Source organism: Pan troglodytes, chromosome 5 (assembly GCF_028858775.2).
Source record: "Pan troglodytes isolate AG18354 chromosome 5, NHGRI_mPanTro3-v2.0_pri, whole genome shotgun sequence".
In the NCBI taxonomy this organism is placed as follows: domain Eukaryota; kingdom Metazoa; phylum Chordata; class Mammalia; order Primates; family Hominidae; genus Pan; species Pan troglodytes.
In genome coordinates, this window is record NC_072403.2 from 155,860,494 (window position 1) to 155,876,480 (window position 15,987).

Below are 15,987 nucleotides of genomic sequence, written 5' to 3' on the forward strand. Positions count from 1 at the left end.
CACTAAGTAATGAAGAAAAAAACGAGTACTTCCTAGGGCTAAGCACAATTCTTACCCCTTTTTATGTATTAACTCATTTAATCCTCTCAACAACCTTATATGGTAGACAGTTGTACCTAAATTTAAAGATGAGAAAATTGAGATACAGAGAAGTAACTGCCCAAGATTATACTACATGGCAGCAGAGGAGCAGAACTAGGAATTGAATGCAAGCAATCTGGCTTCACAGTCCAATAGATTCCGAAAAAATACTTAATAAAATCCAATACAATTCATGATATAAAACTCTTAGAGAACTAGAAGAAGAGAACTTTAAATATCCCGCAACAACATCACACTAAGCTTCAGTGCTACAAAAGCATTCTTATGTAAGTCAGAAACAAAATAAGAATGCCCATGATCAGTACCACTATTCTTCATTGTACTGGTTGTCCTAGCCAGTGAAATTAGACATAAACAAAAGAATAAGAGATATGAAGATCAGAAGGAAAAGAAAAAAATCATTTCTTGCAAATTATGTATTTATGTAAATGGAAATATAATATTATTTATGAAGTAATAACTAGCTGGTTAGAAAATAAGAAACTAAGAGAAACTATTCACAGTAGCAACAAAAATCATCAGGATCTAGAAATAAATGTAACAAAATATGTACAAGTCCTTTATTTATATCATATCATTGAAGGACACAAAAAGGACATGTGAGATAAATGAAAAAATTGAGTATTACAAATATACCCATTCTTCTCATATTGATCTATAAATTCAAAGCCATTTCTATAAAAATCCCAACAGGACTTTCCAAGAAACTTCATAAACAGGTACTAAAACTCATATGGAATGGGAAAGGTCTAAAATTGCCAAACAATTCAGCAGAAAAACAAAAGAAGGCTTCTGCTCTATGACATATCAAAATCATTAGAGTTATCTTAGGAAGATTTGTTCAGGAAATATGGAGAGCTAGACATTCTAAAGCAAACCTTTTAATACTTGCAAAGTTCTAAGGAATACTGGAAAAACATCCTTTAAAATGTCAGATATTTGTAATTCTTCATGTCATCAAACTAAGAAAAGTCATAATCTCATTAGATGCAGAAAAAGCATTTGACAAAATTAAAAATCGAGTATACGTACATATAACTCCTAGCTCTGTCCACAGATGGCCAAGAAAACAGTATCATCTCAGTAGAAGCAAGGACACCTAGCACACAGATTTTGGTTTCTAATACCATCCTCCAATAAAAGGAATCAAGACATTTTGGAGAAATGGCTGATTCTAAGGTTGGGGAAGGGAAAATACTAAATGAGCCTGGAGCATCGCATAGTGTCAGACAGTAAGGAAATGATAAAAAAAAAAAATAAAAATTTTTAATGGGGACATTTCAAAAGGACAAAAGTACCAACCTGAAAAAATCCCAATGCCAAAGCTGGAACAATTTAAGCAATATAAAAATGGTATTAGATAATAGCTCAAAGACTAAATAAATATCCATCAATATACATGGATATAAATAACTGACTCAATAATAAATCAATGGGAAAAAAGGGACCAATCTTTCTTAGAGAAAAATTTCTATTAATAAATGTAGAAAGAAGGAAGGAAATGGAAAATCACCATTAGAATACCACAATAATAATTGCTGCAGGCAAGATCCATTGAACACTAAAATTATTGGACAAAACTTTAAAGAGAAATAGAATATTTGTACTACCTCAAAAATATTTATTAATCACTGTGGTGGTTTTAACATATGACCACAAATTATTTGATATCCCTCCCTTCCTTTGACTGTGGACTTTCTCCTAACAAATAGACTATGGAAAGGGGGAAAAAGTAACATTACAATAAGAAACCTTGCCAGACACCATCTTGCCATGTGATCAAAGTTATCATCAGTTGATGTGGCTATCATATGCTGCCATATGTGATACAATGAGAAGGGCACAACAGTTCTGCGATATTCTTCTCTCAAAATCCATAATCTCAGTCTAATTGTGAGAAAACATCAGATAAATCCAAATTGAGATGCATTTTACAAAACACATAACCAGTACTCTTCAAAAGTGACAAGATATGAAAGACTGAGAAACTGTCACAGATTGGAGTAAACGAGGGAGGCATGAAAACTAAACACCATGTGGTATATGGGGTGGATCCTGAAATTAAAAAAAAAGAACATTAGAGGGAAAACTGTGGTAATCTGAATAAAGTGTATAGTTTCATTAATACTATTGTGCCAATGTTAATTTCTTAACTTTGGTACTTTACAAGGGTTATGTAAGATGTTAACATGAGAGGAAGCTGGGTGAAGGGTATACAAAAACACTGCACTATCTTTGCAATTCTTGTAAATTTAAAATTATTTCAGAATAAAATGAATTTGAAAATTCAATACTCATTTGTGAAAGCAATTCTCAGTGAACTAGAAACAGAAGAAAATTTCCTCAATCTGGTAAAGAACATCTACAAAAAAAGTACAGTAAACATCACCCTTAATAGTGAAATATTGAGGTATTCTCCCCTTAAGATGAGGAAAAGGCAAGGATATCCTTTGTTAATACTTCTGTTAAATATTGTTCTAGAGGTCCCAGCCAGAGCAATAAGGCAAGAAAAGGCGAAAAAGAGAATAGAATTGTAAAGGCATATTTAAACCTTTTTTTTTCCAGATGGCATGACAGCACATTAAAAACAAAAACAAAAACAAAAACAAATCTGCATACTGCCAAAACTATAAGTGAATTTAGCAAGGGCACAAAATACAAGATCAATATATAAAAATAAATTTTGTTTCCATACACTAGGCAAGATATTTGGAAAATAAAACTGGGGGAAAAAAAAAACTCCACCACTTACAACAGCATCAAAAAAACATTAAATGTCTAGAAATAAATTGAACAATGTGTAAGTCCTCTACACTGAATATACAAAACAATGTTGAAAGTAACTGTAGAGGAACTTATGCAATGAAGGGAAAGACTCAATTCTGTTAAAATGTTCACTTTCCCAAAGTTGCTCTGTAGAGTCAATGCAATCCCAATCAAAAGTCTGGTAGACTTTTTTTTTTTTTAATGGACATTGACAAGCACATTTGAAAATTTATATGGAAATGTAAAGCACTTAAATAGTCAAAACATTTGTTTAAAACAACAAAACTGAAGGGTTTACAATACCATGTCAAGACTTACCATAAACTACAGTAATTAAAAAAGTATGGTACTGATGCAAGAATGGATAATTAGTCCAAGTGGAAAGAACAGAGTCCAGAAACAGACCCAAATATATGACCATTCATTTATTAACAAAGTCCCCATGCAATTCAATGGGAAAAGAAAGGTGTTGTTTTTCTCAATAAATGTGTAGAGTAGATGGATGTCCATATACAAAATAAATCTTGATCCCCCCCTCACACCATACACAAAAATCAACTGGTGATAATCACAGATCCAACAGCTAAAACTATAAAGTTTCTGGAGGAAAACAAAGGCAAATGTCTTAAAAATCTTGAGAGTGGGCTGGGCACGGTGGCTCACACCTGTAATCCCAGCACTTTGGGAGGCCAAGGCGGGTGGATCACGAGGTCAGGAGATCAAGACCATCCTGGCCAATGCGGTGAAACCCCGTCTGTACTAAAAATACAAAAAATTAGCCAGGCATAGTGGTGGGTGCCTGTAGTCCCAGCTACTCAGGAGGCTGAGGCAGGAGAATGGCATGAACCTGGGAGGCGGAGCTTGCAGTAAGCCGAGGTCGTGCCACTGCACTCCAGCCTGGGTGACAAAGTGAGACTCCATCTCAAAAAAAAAAAAAAAAAAGAGAATAAATAGGCAAACTTCAGGGTAGAAAATTCCTGCAAACATATACCCAACAAAGATTCCCTATCCAGATTATATTAGGAACTAAAAATCATTAACAAAAAGGTAACCTAATTTTTAAAAAATGGGCAAAAGATTTCAATAGGCAGGTGATAAAGGAAATCTAAATAGCTGATTAAGATATTTTAAGATGTTCAACATTATTAGTGTTTATGGAAATGCAACCAACCTATCAAAAACCATCAATTCAACTCCTTGGTATATAGCTGAGAGATATATGTCTACCAACGGAAGTGGGAAGAACATTCTTCACAATTCAATTCTTAATGGCCCAACAATGAAAACAACTCAAATGTTAATCGACAAGAAAATGAATAAGTAAATTGCTCATATTATATATCCACATAATGTAATACCATAGAAGAGGGGTCAATAAATTTTTTTCTGTAAATGGCCATGTGGTAAATAGTTTAGGCTTTGTGGGCCATATGGCCTCTATAACAACTACTCAACTCTGCCAAATGGGGATAACTATGTTCCAGTAATTTTTTTTTTAAGATGGGGTCATCTCACTGTCACCCAGGCTGCAGTGCAGTGGCATGATCGTAGTTCACTGTAAGCTCAAACTCCTGAGCTCAAGAGATTCTCCTGCCTCAGCCTCTTGACTGGCTGGAATTATAGACAGGAGCCATGGAACACAGCCCAATAAAATTTTATAAACAGAAACATGCAGTGGGTTGGAATTGGCCCACAGGCCATAGTTTGCCAACCCTTGATACAAAGCAAAAATAAAAAACAAACAAAAATTCTTATACATGCAACATGGATGAATACAATGTGAACAAAAGAATAAACTGTATGACTCCGTTTATATGAAGTTTAAAAACATTTGAAAATAATACATGGTCATAGAAATCAGGACAGTAGTTGACTGGGGGAAGCGAGTGGCTCCATTGATAGGAAGGGGCAGAAGGAATGAAAATGTTTTATATGTTTATCTGGGTAGTAATCACAAAGGTATACACATACGTAAATTTCACCAAGCTACACACTTTTTTTTGTTGTACATAAATTATAGAACTAACTAAAAAAATATGTAGAATTCAACATGGATAAAAAATATATTAAATACATTAAATCTACCTTAAAAGATGTGGGTGATAGAGTGAGGAAGTCTAACAGAAGTCTAATCATAGCTCCTAAAGAATAGGACAAAAATGTGTGAAAATAAAGAGATAAAAGACAAAACTTTCCTGAATTAATGAAACATAAACCTTAGAGACAGGAGATTTTATTCATATATATACATTTATATAAATATATTTAATTTTTATATAAACTCTACAGTGAGATTCTATATAATCTATATATAAAGTGTATGTGTATATATTATATGTACACACACACCTACATACCTTGCCTCAAAAGTCTGTGAGTACAAATTATTCTTGATGATACAAGGAGCAGTTAAAACCATAAAGCAATTCTCGAATTTCAAAGAATTGTTGGCCTTGACACGTATGCTAACTACAGTGCAAATTAGAAATCAGTAACAAAAGGATAACTCACAAAACCTTCCACATTGGAACTAGACTACTTTCTACAAATCTCTTAGGGGAAGAAAAAATATCACAATGAAAAAATCTTAAATTCTTAGAACTGAACAATATACTACATAGAAAGCAGCAGTACATGAAAATCTGCAGTATTTTCAAATGACAAATAAACCAGGATTAACAGCCTGGAAATAAGCCCAAATATATCTGGGTACTGTATGTGACAGAAGTGGCACTGCTAATCACTGATATCGGGACAATTACCTTTTCATGTGGGAATCTGAAAATGAATTAAGCTTGATCTCATAACATAAAATATATACATCTCAACATATACATTTCTCAGGTAAATTAAAGAACAAAATGTGGACAAAACATAAACTTAAAAATTCTTAGAAAAATATTCAGAATACATTTCATTAATAGTAGAGTATCTTAAGACAAAAAGCATAAGGATTAATGTCTACAGTTTAATATCTGCAAGTATATAACAAATATTTGTATCCAGAATGTTTTCCAATATAAATTTCTGCAAAGATGGAAATATTCTGTTCTATAATGTATTATGATGTAAAATATATAACATAATAAAATATAATAAAATATTAAAGTCATATGAGGCTATTGAGCACTAAAAATGTGGCCTGAAAGAACTGAGGAACAGAAATTATTGAGGTAAATACAATATGTTAGCATTTTAAAACGCTGAAAGTCTGTAAAGTTCTGTGATTTTTATATACTTTTTAGTATTTTGTTTTTCATAACAAAATTTGATTTTAGCTAAAATTACTATATAAAATATTCCAGTTGTGTACAAAACATGTAAATGTGACTTTTGGGAAAGCAAACACACCAAATGATGTTTTCTCCTAAATGCTTTTTGAAATATTATAAATTAAGTTATAAGAATACATAAAGAATAATTTAACGAATACTGGTATGTCCACCATGGAATTTATGAAATAAAACATTACTGATAAATTCCCTAGGTACTCCTCCCTGAGCAAGATTTTTTTTTCTAAAAAGAAGCCAGGAAATAAGAATAACAGACGGAGAGCCCTAGACTCAGGCTTCTTCAGTTTGCAACACCCATATTTTAACATATTTGGGGGGAAATGTAACATTCAAACCCAGTGTGTATCATTTAACAAAGAGTTACAAAGCAAACACCCACGTAACCATTGCACACGTCAGGCGATAAAGCATTTCCAGCATCTCTGAGCCCCTGACCCTCTCCTCCCCACTAGGAGATGACCATTAGCTTGACTTTTTTTCTTTACTACTTTTAATGCCTATACATGCATCCCTAAACAACAGCTTTGCTCCACCAGGTTCTGAATTTTACATAGAAGATATCACACAGCATTCTCCGGCAACTTTTTTTTTTTTTTTTTTGGTTCAACACTGAAAGGCATTTGTGTTGAAACACAAAAATACTTCATTGGCCACTGTACAGTGTGCCCTTTTTATGAGTGGTGTATAATTTATCTTTCTCCTTCAGGTAGGCATGAAGGCGGCATCCAGTTTTCTGCTATTACAGTCAACCTTCTTGTACACGTCTGCTTGTGGACATGTATTAAAATTTATCTAGGGCAGTGGCTTTCAAACTTTTTTGTCCATGACTCATACTAAGGAATGACGTTTTACATCATGACACACATTTGTGTATGTATGAAACTGAGGAGAGGGAGAGAGATTCATAAAGCGAACACCCCTATGACCTGAGAGACACTGATGTTCTATTCTCCGTCTGTGTTTTACAAATTCTGATCATCCACTTAAATGACTTTACGACCCACTAAAATGGACTTCAAATTCTGAAAAACATTGTTCTTAAGGATGAATACCCAGGCGTGCAACTGCTGGATCAGGAAACACGGACATCGGACGTCGTCAACTTTTCCAGATCCTTAACTGTTAAATGTTCTTATCTAAGCGCATATAAATTTACCACTATTTAACTTCAGAGCGAAAAGCGTGAAACATCAGAGAACATTTTATCTTTTCCCTCGGTCATTAAACAGTATTAATCACTTACCATGTGCTAAGTAAGCAATCTCTGGGCCCAGCGAGACCGGTGGGTTAATACGCGGAGGGGCTGCGGGGGAGGACTTAGGGGACCAGGACCTCAGTGAGGCCCCAGAAAGCACCCGGGAGGGGCCTCCGATCCTGCCTGGGAGGGAGGGGTTAGAGGAGGATTCCTGGAAGAAGGAGGACCTAAGCTGGGTGTTTCTATTTTTGATTTTTATTGGTTTCCTAAAACATGAAAGTAACACATTTGATGAGAAAAAATATTCAAAATTACAGGAGTATATTCAGTAAAAGGTAGAAATCCCCATTCCGCCCTGAAAGTTGGATGCGGAGACTAACAGAAGTCGCATTATCAGCTGTCCCGATCTAGGAAATTTTTAGGACCCCACGTTTTTAAATACTTTTAAGAGTATGTCTGATACAGTCTGTAATACTAAAGCATCAAAATAATCATATTTTCCATAAGAGACGAAAGTGCAAACAGTTACTGTCTAGTAACTGTTCCATTATTACTTGGAACAGACTTTTTCTTCTTTTCCTTGTTCTGTTTTTTTCCTGGCCCGTTGGCGAGGTTAGAGCGCCAGGTTGTAAGAATCGGGTCTGTGGACCTCATACCAGATAGGCGCGAACGCCTCTGGCAGCGGCGTCCAGGGGGTCCGGCGGCACTCGCGGTGGGGCTGCCTGGGTTGCGGGTGACGATCTGCGGGGTCCCGCACCCGGCCCCGCGGAGCCCGGACCCGCACGTAGGCGCCGCGGCAAAGGCACACCCTCCTCGCGGCCGCGAACCCAGCGCCGTCCTCGCAGCGCGGCAATGCACGGCCACCGCTGCCCCCAGCCCGCCCGCCGCAGCCGCGAGCACCCAAACACCTACCCTGCGGGGCGACGACCCCCGGAGCTCAGGCGAGGCCGCTCGGGCGTGCCACCTCCGCGGCCATGACGGCGACCCGGGGAAGCGCCCCGCGCGCCAAGGCCCCGCGCTGCTGAGCTGTGAGCACGGCTGCCCCGTCCGTCCGTCCAGCACCCGCCCGGAGAGTGAGGCCAGAGCACGCCCCAGCCGTGTCTAAATCAAGGCTCGGGGCGGTACCGACGGGCTGAATGACAAATGGCAGATGCCGTGGGCTTTGCCGCCCGCGGCAGCCAAGAGGATGGCTGCGCCGAGGAGGCCGCGCGCAGGCGGGGCTCGGGAGCCGGAACGGCGCGGCCGCGAGGAGGGCGCTGGGGCCCCTGGCGGGGGCGTCACGTGGCAGGAGGAGGCCCCGCCGGGGAGCTGGGGGTCGGCGGCCGAGGCGGGGGGAGCTGAGCGGCACCCACACGTCCTGCGGGCCGGGTCACCGGTGGGGGCAAAGCCAAGGTCGCCCAGGTACAGCGTTGGCGCAGGTAGACCCGAGCCGGCCTGGGGTCTGCAGCGGGGCCTGCTAGCCGAAGTCTCCGCCAGGATGGGCCGCCAGAGCCCAATCACACATGAGAAACGCGACAGATGCTGGGACGCTGCAATAGGCCAAACTAACTTACCTCCTGTGCCAGCAGCGCCCAAGTGCAGCTGCCCAAACGTGAGCACTGACCGTGAGCCAGGCACTGTCCTAAGCACTTTGCAGGTAAATACGTGTAATCCTCACAGCAACACTGGGAGAAATACCCGTCTCACAGCTGAAGAAACGAAGACGCAGGAAGGGTAGACAGAAGTAATTTTCTAATTACGGTATCACACTACGTCTGCTTCATATAATTTCAAATTTTTCATGTTACTGGAATTTAAGAAAAATAAACTGAAGGGAATCTCTATTGCTTTCTTCCCTAAAAGATGTGCTTTTTAAAAGGCCTATAAGCATTACGTAAAAAGATTAAGAGAGGTGTAAGGAGCTCACTACATGTTCGGGTTTAGAAAGTCTCATAGCTCTGAAAGATGAGGTTGATTAGCATCATACACCTCCACCTACCTTTAGGGGGTAACCCTGCCTCTCAATTTCCATTAGTTCTGTTACTTTCGGCTTCCTAGCAATGAGTACATTTGCAATTGCTCTGCAACTTTATTTTTCCAGATGTTGTCTTAATTCTATCTTTAAATGAATTTGATATTCACTGTAACTTATCTATCCCTGAATTTTTATTTTTATTTAGTTCTTGATGGACTTCCTTCATTTTCAAGTCATATTCCTAAGGAGGGTTTATAGAGTGCTGCCATGTTTGAGAAGATCTGGTGTTTTTCTCTATACATAAATAAAAAGTGAGTTGGGTAAATATTTTCAATTCACACCTTCCTTCAAAACCTAACAGAACAAGATGGCAATTGCTTTATTTATTTTTTTATTATACTTTAAGTTTTGGGATACATGTGCAGAACGGGCAGGTTTGTTACATAGGTATACACATGCCATGGTGGTTTGCTGCACTCATCAACCCGTCATCTACATTAGGCATTTCTCCTAATGCTATCCCTACCCCACTAGCCCCCCACTCCCCAACAGGCCCCAGTGTGTGATGTTCCCCTCCCTGAGTCCATGTGTTCTCATTGTTCAACTCCCACTTATGAATGAGAACATGCGGTGTTTAGTTTTCTGTTCCTGTGTTAGTTTGCTGAGAATGATGGTTTCCAGCTTCATCCGTGTCCCTACAAAGGACATGAACTCATCCTTTTTTATGGCTGCATAGTATTCCATGGTGTATATGTGCCACATTTTCTTAATCCAGTCTATCACCAATGGCCATTTGGGTTGATTCCAAGTCTTTGCTATTGTGAATAGTGCTGCAATAAACATACGTGTGCATGTGTCTTTACAGTAGAATGATTTATAATTCTTTGGGTATATACCCAGTAATGAGATTGCTGGGTCAAATGGTATTTCTGGTTCTAGATCCTTGAGAAATTGCCACACTGTCTTCCACGATGGTTGAACTAATTTACACTCCCACCAACAGCGTAAAAGTGTTCCTATTTCTCCACATCCTCTCCAGCATCTGTTGTTTCCTGACTTTTTAATGATTATCATTCTAACTGGCATGAGATGTTACCTGATAAGCAACTTCAGCAAAGTCTCAGGATACAAAATCAATGTGCAAAAATCACAAGCATTCCTATACACCAATAGTAGACAAATAAGAGAGCCAACACATGAGTGAACTCTGATTCACAATGGCGACAAAGAGAATAAAATACCTAGGAATACAACTTACAAGAGATGTGAAGGACCTCTTCAAGGAGAACTACAAACCACTGCTCAAGGAAATCAGAGAGGACACAAACAAATGGAAAAACATTCCATGCTCATGGATTGGAAGAATCAATTATCATGAAAATGGCCATACTGCCCAAAGTAATTTATAGATTCAATGCTATCCCCATCAAGCTACCATTGACTTTCTTCACAGAATTAGAAGAAACTACTTTAAATTTCATATGGAACCAAAAAAGAGCCCGTATAGCCAAGACAATCCTAAACAAAAAGAACAAAGCTGGAGGCATTACACGACCTGACTTCAAACTACACTACAAGGCTACAGTAACCAAAACTGCATGGTACTGGTACCAAAACAGATATATGGACCAATGGAACAGAACAGAGTCCTCAGAAATAACACCACACATCTACAACCATCTGATCTGTGACAAACCTGACAAAAACAAGCAATAGGTAAAAGATTCCCTAGTTAATAAATGGTGTTGGGAAAAACTGGTTAGCCATATGCAGAAAACTGAAACTGGACCACTTCGTTACACCTTATACAAACATTAACTCAAGATGGATTAAAGACTTAAAACATCAGACCTAAAACCATAAAAAGCCTAGAAGAAAACCTAGGCAATACCATTCAGGACATAGGCATGGGCAGAGTTCATAACTAAAACGCCAAAAGCAATGGCAACAAAAGCCAAAATTGACAATTGGGATCTAATTAAACTAAAGAGCTTCTGCACACCAAAAGAAACTATCATCAGAGTGAACAGGCAACCTACAGAATGGGAGAAAATTTTTGCAATTATCCATCTGACAAAGGGCTAATATCCAGAATCTACAAAGCACTTAAACAAATTTATAAGAAAAAAACAACTCCATCAAAAAGTGGGCAAAGGATATGAACAGACACTTCTCAAAAGAAGACATTTATGTGGCCAACAAACATATGAAAAAAGCTCATCATTACTGGTCATTAGAGAAATGCTTCACTGATTTTTGACACAGAAGATTTCTGTGGAAAGATCTTAATCCCACGTAATTTTCCCCTTGGAGGTGGCTTGATTTTTCTGCTTGGATACCTGAAGAATTCTTTAACATTAATATACCCTTTAGTATTCTTATCTGGGCTATGCCTCTGTGTCAGTTATTCTAGATCAATTTTTCCCCCCAGCATACAGTATGATCTTCCAATTTATAGATTATGTTCTTTTCTAATGTCCCATGTATATTATATATCTGAATAAGCTGCTTTTTCAGGGCTGAATGTTGTTTCTATCTACTTGTTCTGTGATCCAAGGTTTTTCGGACAAGGAGAGGTGGGGGAAAAGGGGATGTGTGGAATTCAGTTCAGACAGAGTATAAAGCTTGCTGGAGGAACTCAACCTTCACATCTGAGATTCCTTTAAGTCCTCTGGCAGCTGGACTTCAAGCTAGCCAAGGGAATATCCCATGCCTCAGAGTTTCAGTTCATTTGCTCAGTTCAGCACAGTATCCCAGAAAGTGGGAAACTTTCCTGCCTCTGGCAAGATCCAACAGTGGTATGCAAAGGTTCCTCAACATCTCACAGGTGTGCCCTGCCTTTCCACATTGGGGGACATTTGTGAGAATTCTTAGGATTTGGTCTGATCATCTTTTTCCTCAACATGTCTTGCAGCGGTGGGTGGAGGGCTGGGCAGACATAGGTTCATCTGGAGACAAAGCACGCCTCTATAGAATCTTCTGTTCTCTTTGTTTTTGCTATCAATTCTCAAATTTTACATTATAAGGTTGTACTTTTTTCTTCTTTGGTTGCAGCATGTAAGTTTTTTGTTGCTTTCTTTCCTTTGGGTGATTTAGTGTTTTGTTTTGTTTTTGAGACAGAGTCTCGCTCTGTCACCCAAGCTGGAGTACAGTGGCATGATCTTGGCTCACCGCAACCTGCCTCCCGGGTTCAAGCAATTCTCCTGTCTCAGCCTCCTGAGTAGCTGGGATTATAGGCGTGCACCATCACAACCAGCTAATTTTTGTATTTTTAGTAGAGGCTGGTATGGGGGTGCTGGGTTGGGGGGAAGTTCGCCATGTTAGCCAGGCTGGTCTCAAACTCCTGACCTCAGGTGATCCGCCTGTCTCAGCCTCCCAAAGTGCTGGGATTACAGACGTGAGCCACCATGCCTGGCTGATTTAGTGTTTTAATTTTGATTTTTTTAGTGCTTCCTTGTGCCATCTTTATCCAGAAGTCAGTCAAGCAGTCTTTCTTTCTCACTGGTAATGAACTATATGAAATCCTTTTTTATCTTTAGGTTATTTCCACAGTGGTCTCTTTGAACATGACTATGTTGACCTGGTAGCTGTGACACACTCTTTTTCCCCTGAGCTTTCCCTCAATGACACATGCTTTGGCATTACAGCATGCCCTAGCAAAGCTTCTGGAGCAGGGGTTGCAAACTCAAATCTCTACAAAGTTTAAAACAGTGAGGAACAACGGGACTGTGGTAAAGTGAAAAGGACATTCTTTGTGTAAGGGGCAGATGCTCAGCTCAGGCCAATGGCTGCCATGTTTGAACTCAGGGCAGGGTTGCCACATCTGCATAATTTTCAAGGGAAGTATGCTATCTAACATTTTAATATAAAATCTTCTAATTTTGGAAACACTGCAGAGGCCACCTGAAGTATTTCTCCAGGTCAAACTGGACCCAAGGGTTGCCAGCGTGGTCACTGTAGTAGACAGAACCCCTCAGGACAAACTCCATAATCACACTTTTTCTCTAAGTATTTGGAGATTCCATCTTATTCTGCAGACTATTGAATGACTTCTTAACATTTCTTCAGCAAATGCAGAACAAGAAAATTCATGCTGACACATCTATAGGTTGATACAATGTGTCAGGACCCAACACTTTCAGGAACAGGTGTTACCAGGGGTAACAGCTATGATGGGGCTAAAATTAATACCACATGGGCAGACAATCATACAGATTATGCCCACATTAACAAAATAATGGAGGGGGAAAATGTTATTTTCAATTGATGCAAAAAGAGCATTTGACAACTACACCCCATCCTGAAAAAAACGACAACTAGGAATGGAATGGAACTTCCTTAGCCAGATAGTGGCTATATTTTATCCTATAGCTGCCGTAACAAATTACCACAAACTGGTGGCATAAAACATGAAATTTATTTTCTGAGTCCGAGAGGCCAGAAGTCTGAAGTCAAGATATCAGCAAAGGCCGCAGGCGCCATCTAGTGGCTCTAGTGGAGATTCCTTCCTCACATCTTCCAGCTTTTGGTGACCATTGGCATTCCCTGGCTTCCTCGGCTTCCTTGGCTTGCGGCCACAGCATGCCAATCTCTGCCTCCATCTTCACAACGCCTTCTCTGTGCGTGCCATGTGCTTTCTCCTGTATGTATCTCTCTTATAGGGGTAGATGTCACTGTACTTAGGACTCACTGAAATAACTGAAGGTGGTCTCCTCATTTCAAGATCCGTAACTTAAGTCACATCTGCAAAGACCCTTTTATTCAACTCAGGTTACATTCTGAGATTCCAGAGATTAGGACACAAATATTTTCGAGGGTCATCAGTCAGTCCTCATGTCAAAGTTGACATGGGCAAAATCCATGTCAGCTTTGCTATAGAAATTGACAAGCTGATTCTAAACTTTATATGGAAATGAAAAGAACCTAGAAGAGAAAAAATAATCTTAAAAAGAAAAACAAAGTTGGAAGGCTTATGCTATCTGATTTTTACACCTACTATAAGGCTAGACTAATCAAGACAATAGGGTAATGGCTGGGCATGGTGGCTCACACCTGTATCCCAGCAATTTGGGAGGCCGAGGCGGGCAGATCACTTGAGGTCAGGAGTTCAAGACCAGCTTGGCCAACATGGCAAAACCCCATCAATACTAAAAATGCAAAATTTGCCAGGCATAGTGGTGCACACCTGTAATCCCAGCTACTCAGGAGGCTAAGGCAGGAGAATTGCTTTAACCTTAAGGTGGAGGTTGCAGTGAGCCAAGATTGCACCACTGCACTCCAGCCTAGGCGACAGAGCAAGACTCTGCCTCAAAAAAATAAAAATAAAAAAGAGACAAGTAGGGTACTGACATAAGGGTACCGACAGTAGGGTACTGACAAAAGACAGCAGGGTACTGACATAAGAAAAAACAATAGTGTATTGAGTCCAGAAATAGACCCACACATAAGATCTATTGGGTTTTGTTTGTTTGTTTGTTTGGAGACACAGTCTGGCTCTGTCGCCCAGGCTGGAGTACCGTGACATGATCTCGGCTCACTGCAGCCTCCACCTCCCAGTTTCAAGCGATTCTACTGCCTCAGCCTCCAGAATAGCTCGGACTACAGAGAGATGCCACGGCACCCAGCTAATTTTTGTATTTTTAGTAGAGACAGGGTTTTGCCACGTTGCCCAGGCTGGTCTCAAACTCCTAGACTCAAGTGATCTGAGCACCTCGGCCTCCCAAGGTGCTGAGATTACAGGTGTGAGCCACTGTCCCCAGCCTAGATCTATTGGTATTTTGACAGAGGTATAACATAATTCCATTGGAAAGAGATAAATGGTGTGGGAACTGGTTATCTATATAGAGAAAAAAATAAACTTCTACATGCATTTCACGCCATTCACAAAAAACGAATCAAGTGAAATCTCAGACCTAAATAAAAAGCAGGAACTATAAAACTTCTGGAATCACCTTGTTCAATACAGTACCCATAAGCCATGTATGGCTATGACGTAGCTAGTTCAAACTGAAATGTGCTACGAGTGTAAAATATACTCTGGCTTTCAAAGACTTGGGATTTTTTAAAAATGTAGAATATCCCATTAACTTTTATATTGATTACATGTTGAAATAATATTTTAGATATATTGGATATAATTCGAAGTAACTTAAACTATTTTTAAAACGTGGCTACTGGAACATTTTAAATTACCTATCTAGCTTACATGATATTTCTGTTTGACAACACTGTTTTAGAAGAAAACCTAGGGATAGGCAGAGACTGGCTGGACAGGACACAAGAAGCAATGACCCTAAAAGAATAAACTGGCAATTGGATTTTACTAAAATAAAACCTGATCTTTAAAAGAGACCATTAAGGAAAAAAATCTAAGCCACATGGGAAAAAGTCTTCACAATGCATATATCTGACATAGGACTTGCACTAAAATATTTGAAGAACCCAATAATACAATAAACAATACACTTCACTAAATAAGACATGTGAAGGGCCAAGAAGCCCAAGAATGACATTAAACATCATTTCCCCAATGATTAATGCAAATCAAAACTACAGTGAAATACTGCTACATACCCACTGGAAAGGCTAAAGTTGAAAAGACTGAAAATACCAAGGGTTGGTGACAATGTGGAAAAACTGGAACTCTCGCACATTGCTAGAAGAAATATAAAATGATA

The 15,987-nt window shown here is 39.2% G+C and overlaps 1 protein-coding gene across 50 annotated transcripts in view; it reads right to left on the bottom strand.

The window, feature by feature from the left end:
* The window catches only part of PLAGL1 (PLAG1 like zinc finger 1), a 124,334-nt gene that overhangs the window by 59,523 nt on the left and 48,824 nt on the right, over positions 1–15,987 (bottom strand). For 22 of the 50 annotated variants that reach the window (XR_010158218.1, XM_054686376.2, XM_063813536.1 and 19 more), the window contains exon 1: positions 8,269–8,579. The exons of 22 other annotated variants lie outside the window; for them this stretch is intronic. The gene's annotated coding sequence lies outside the window, so the exon portion shown is untranslated. Of the gene's footprint in view, positions 1–8,268; positions 8,624–15,987 lie in introns of those variants that run through there. 6 more of the 50 variants (XM_063813551.1, XM_001172627.7, XM_063813527.1 and 3 more) reach the window with 2 other exon arrangements.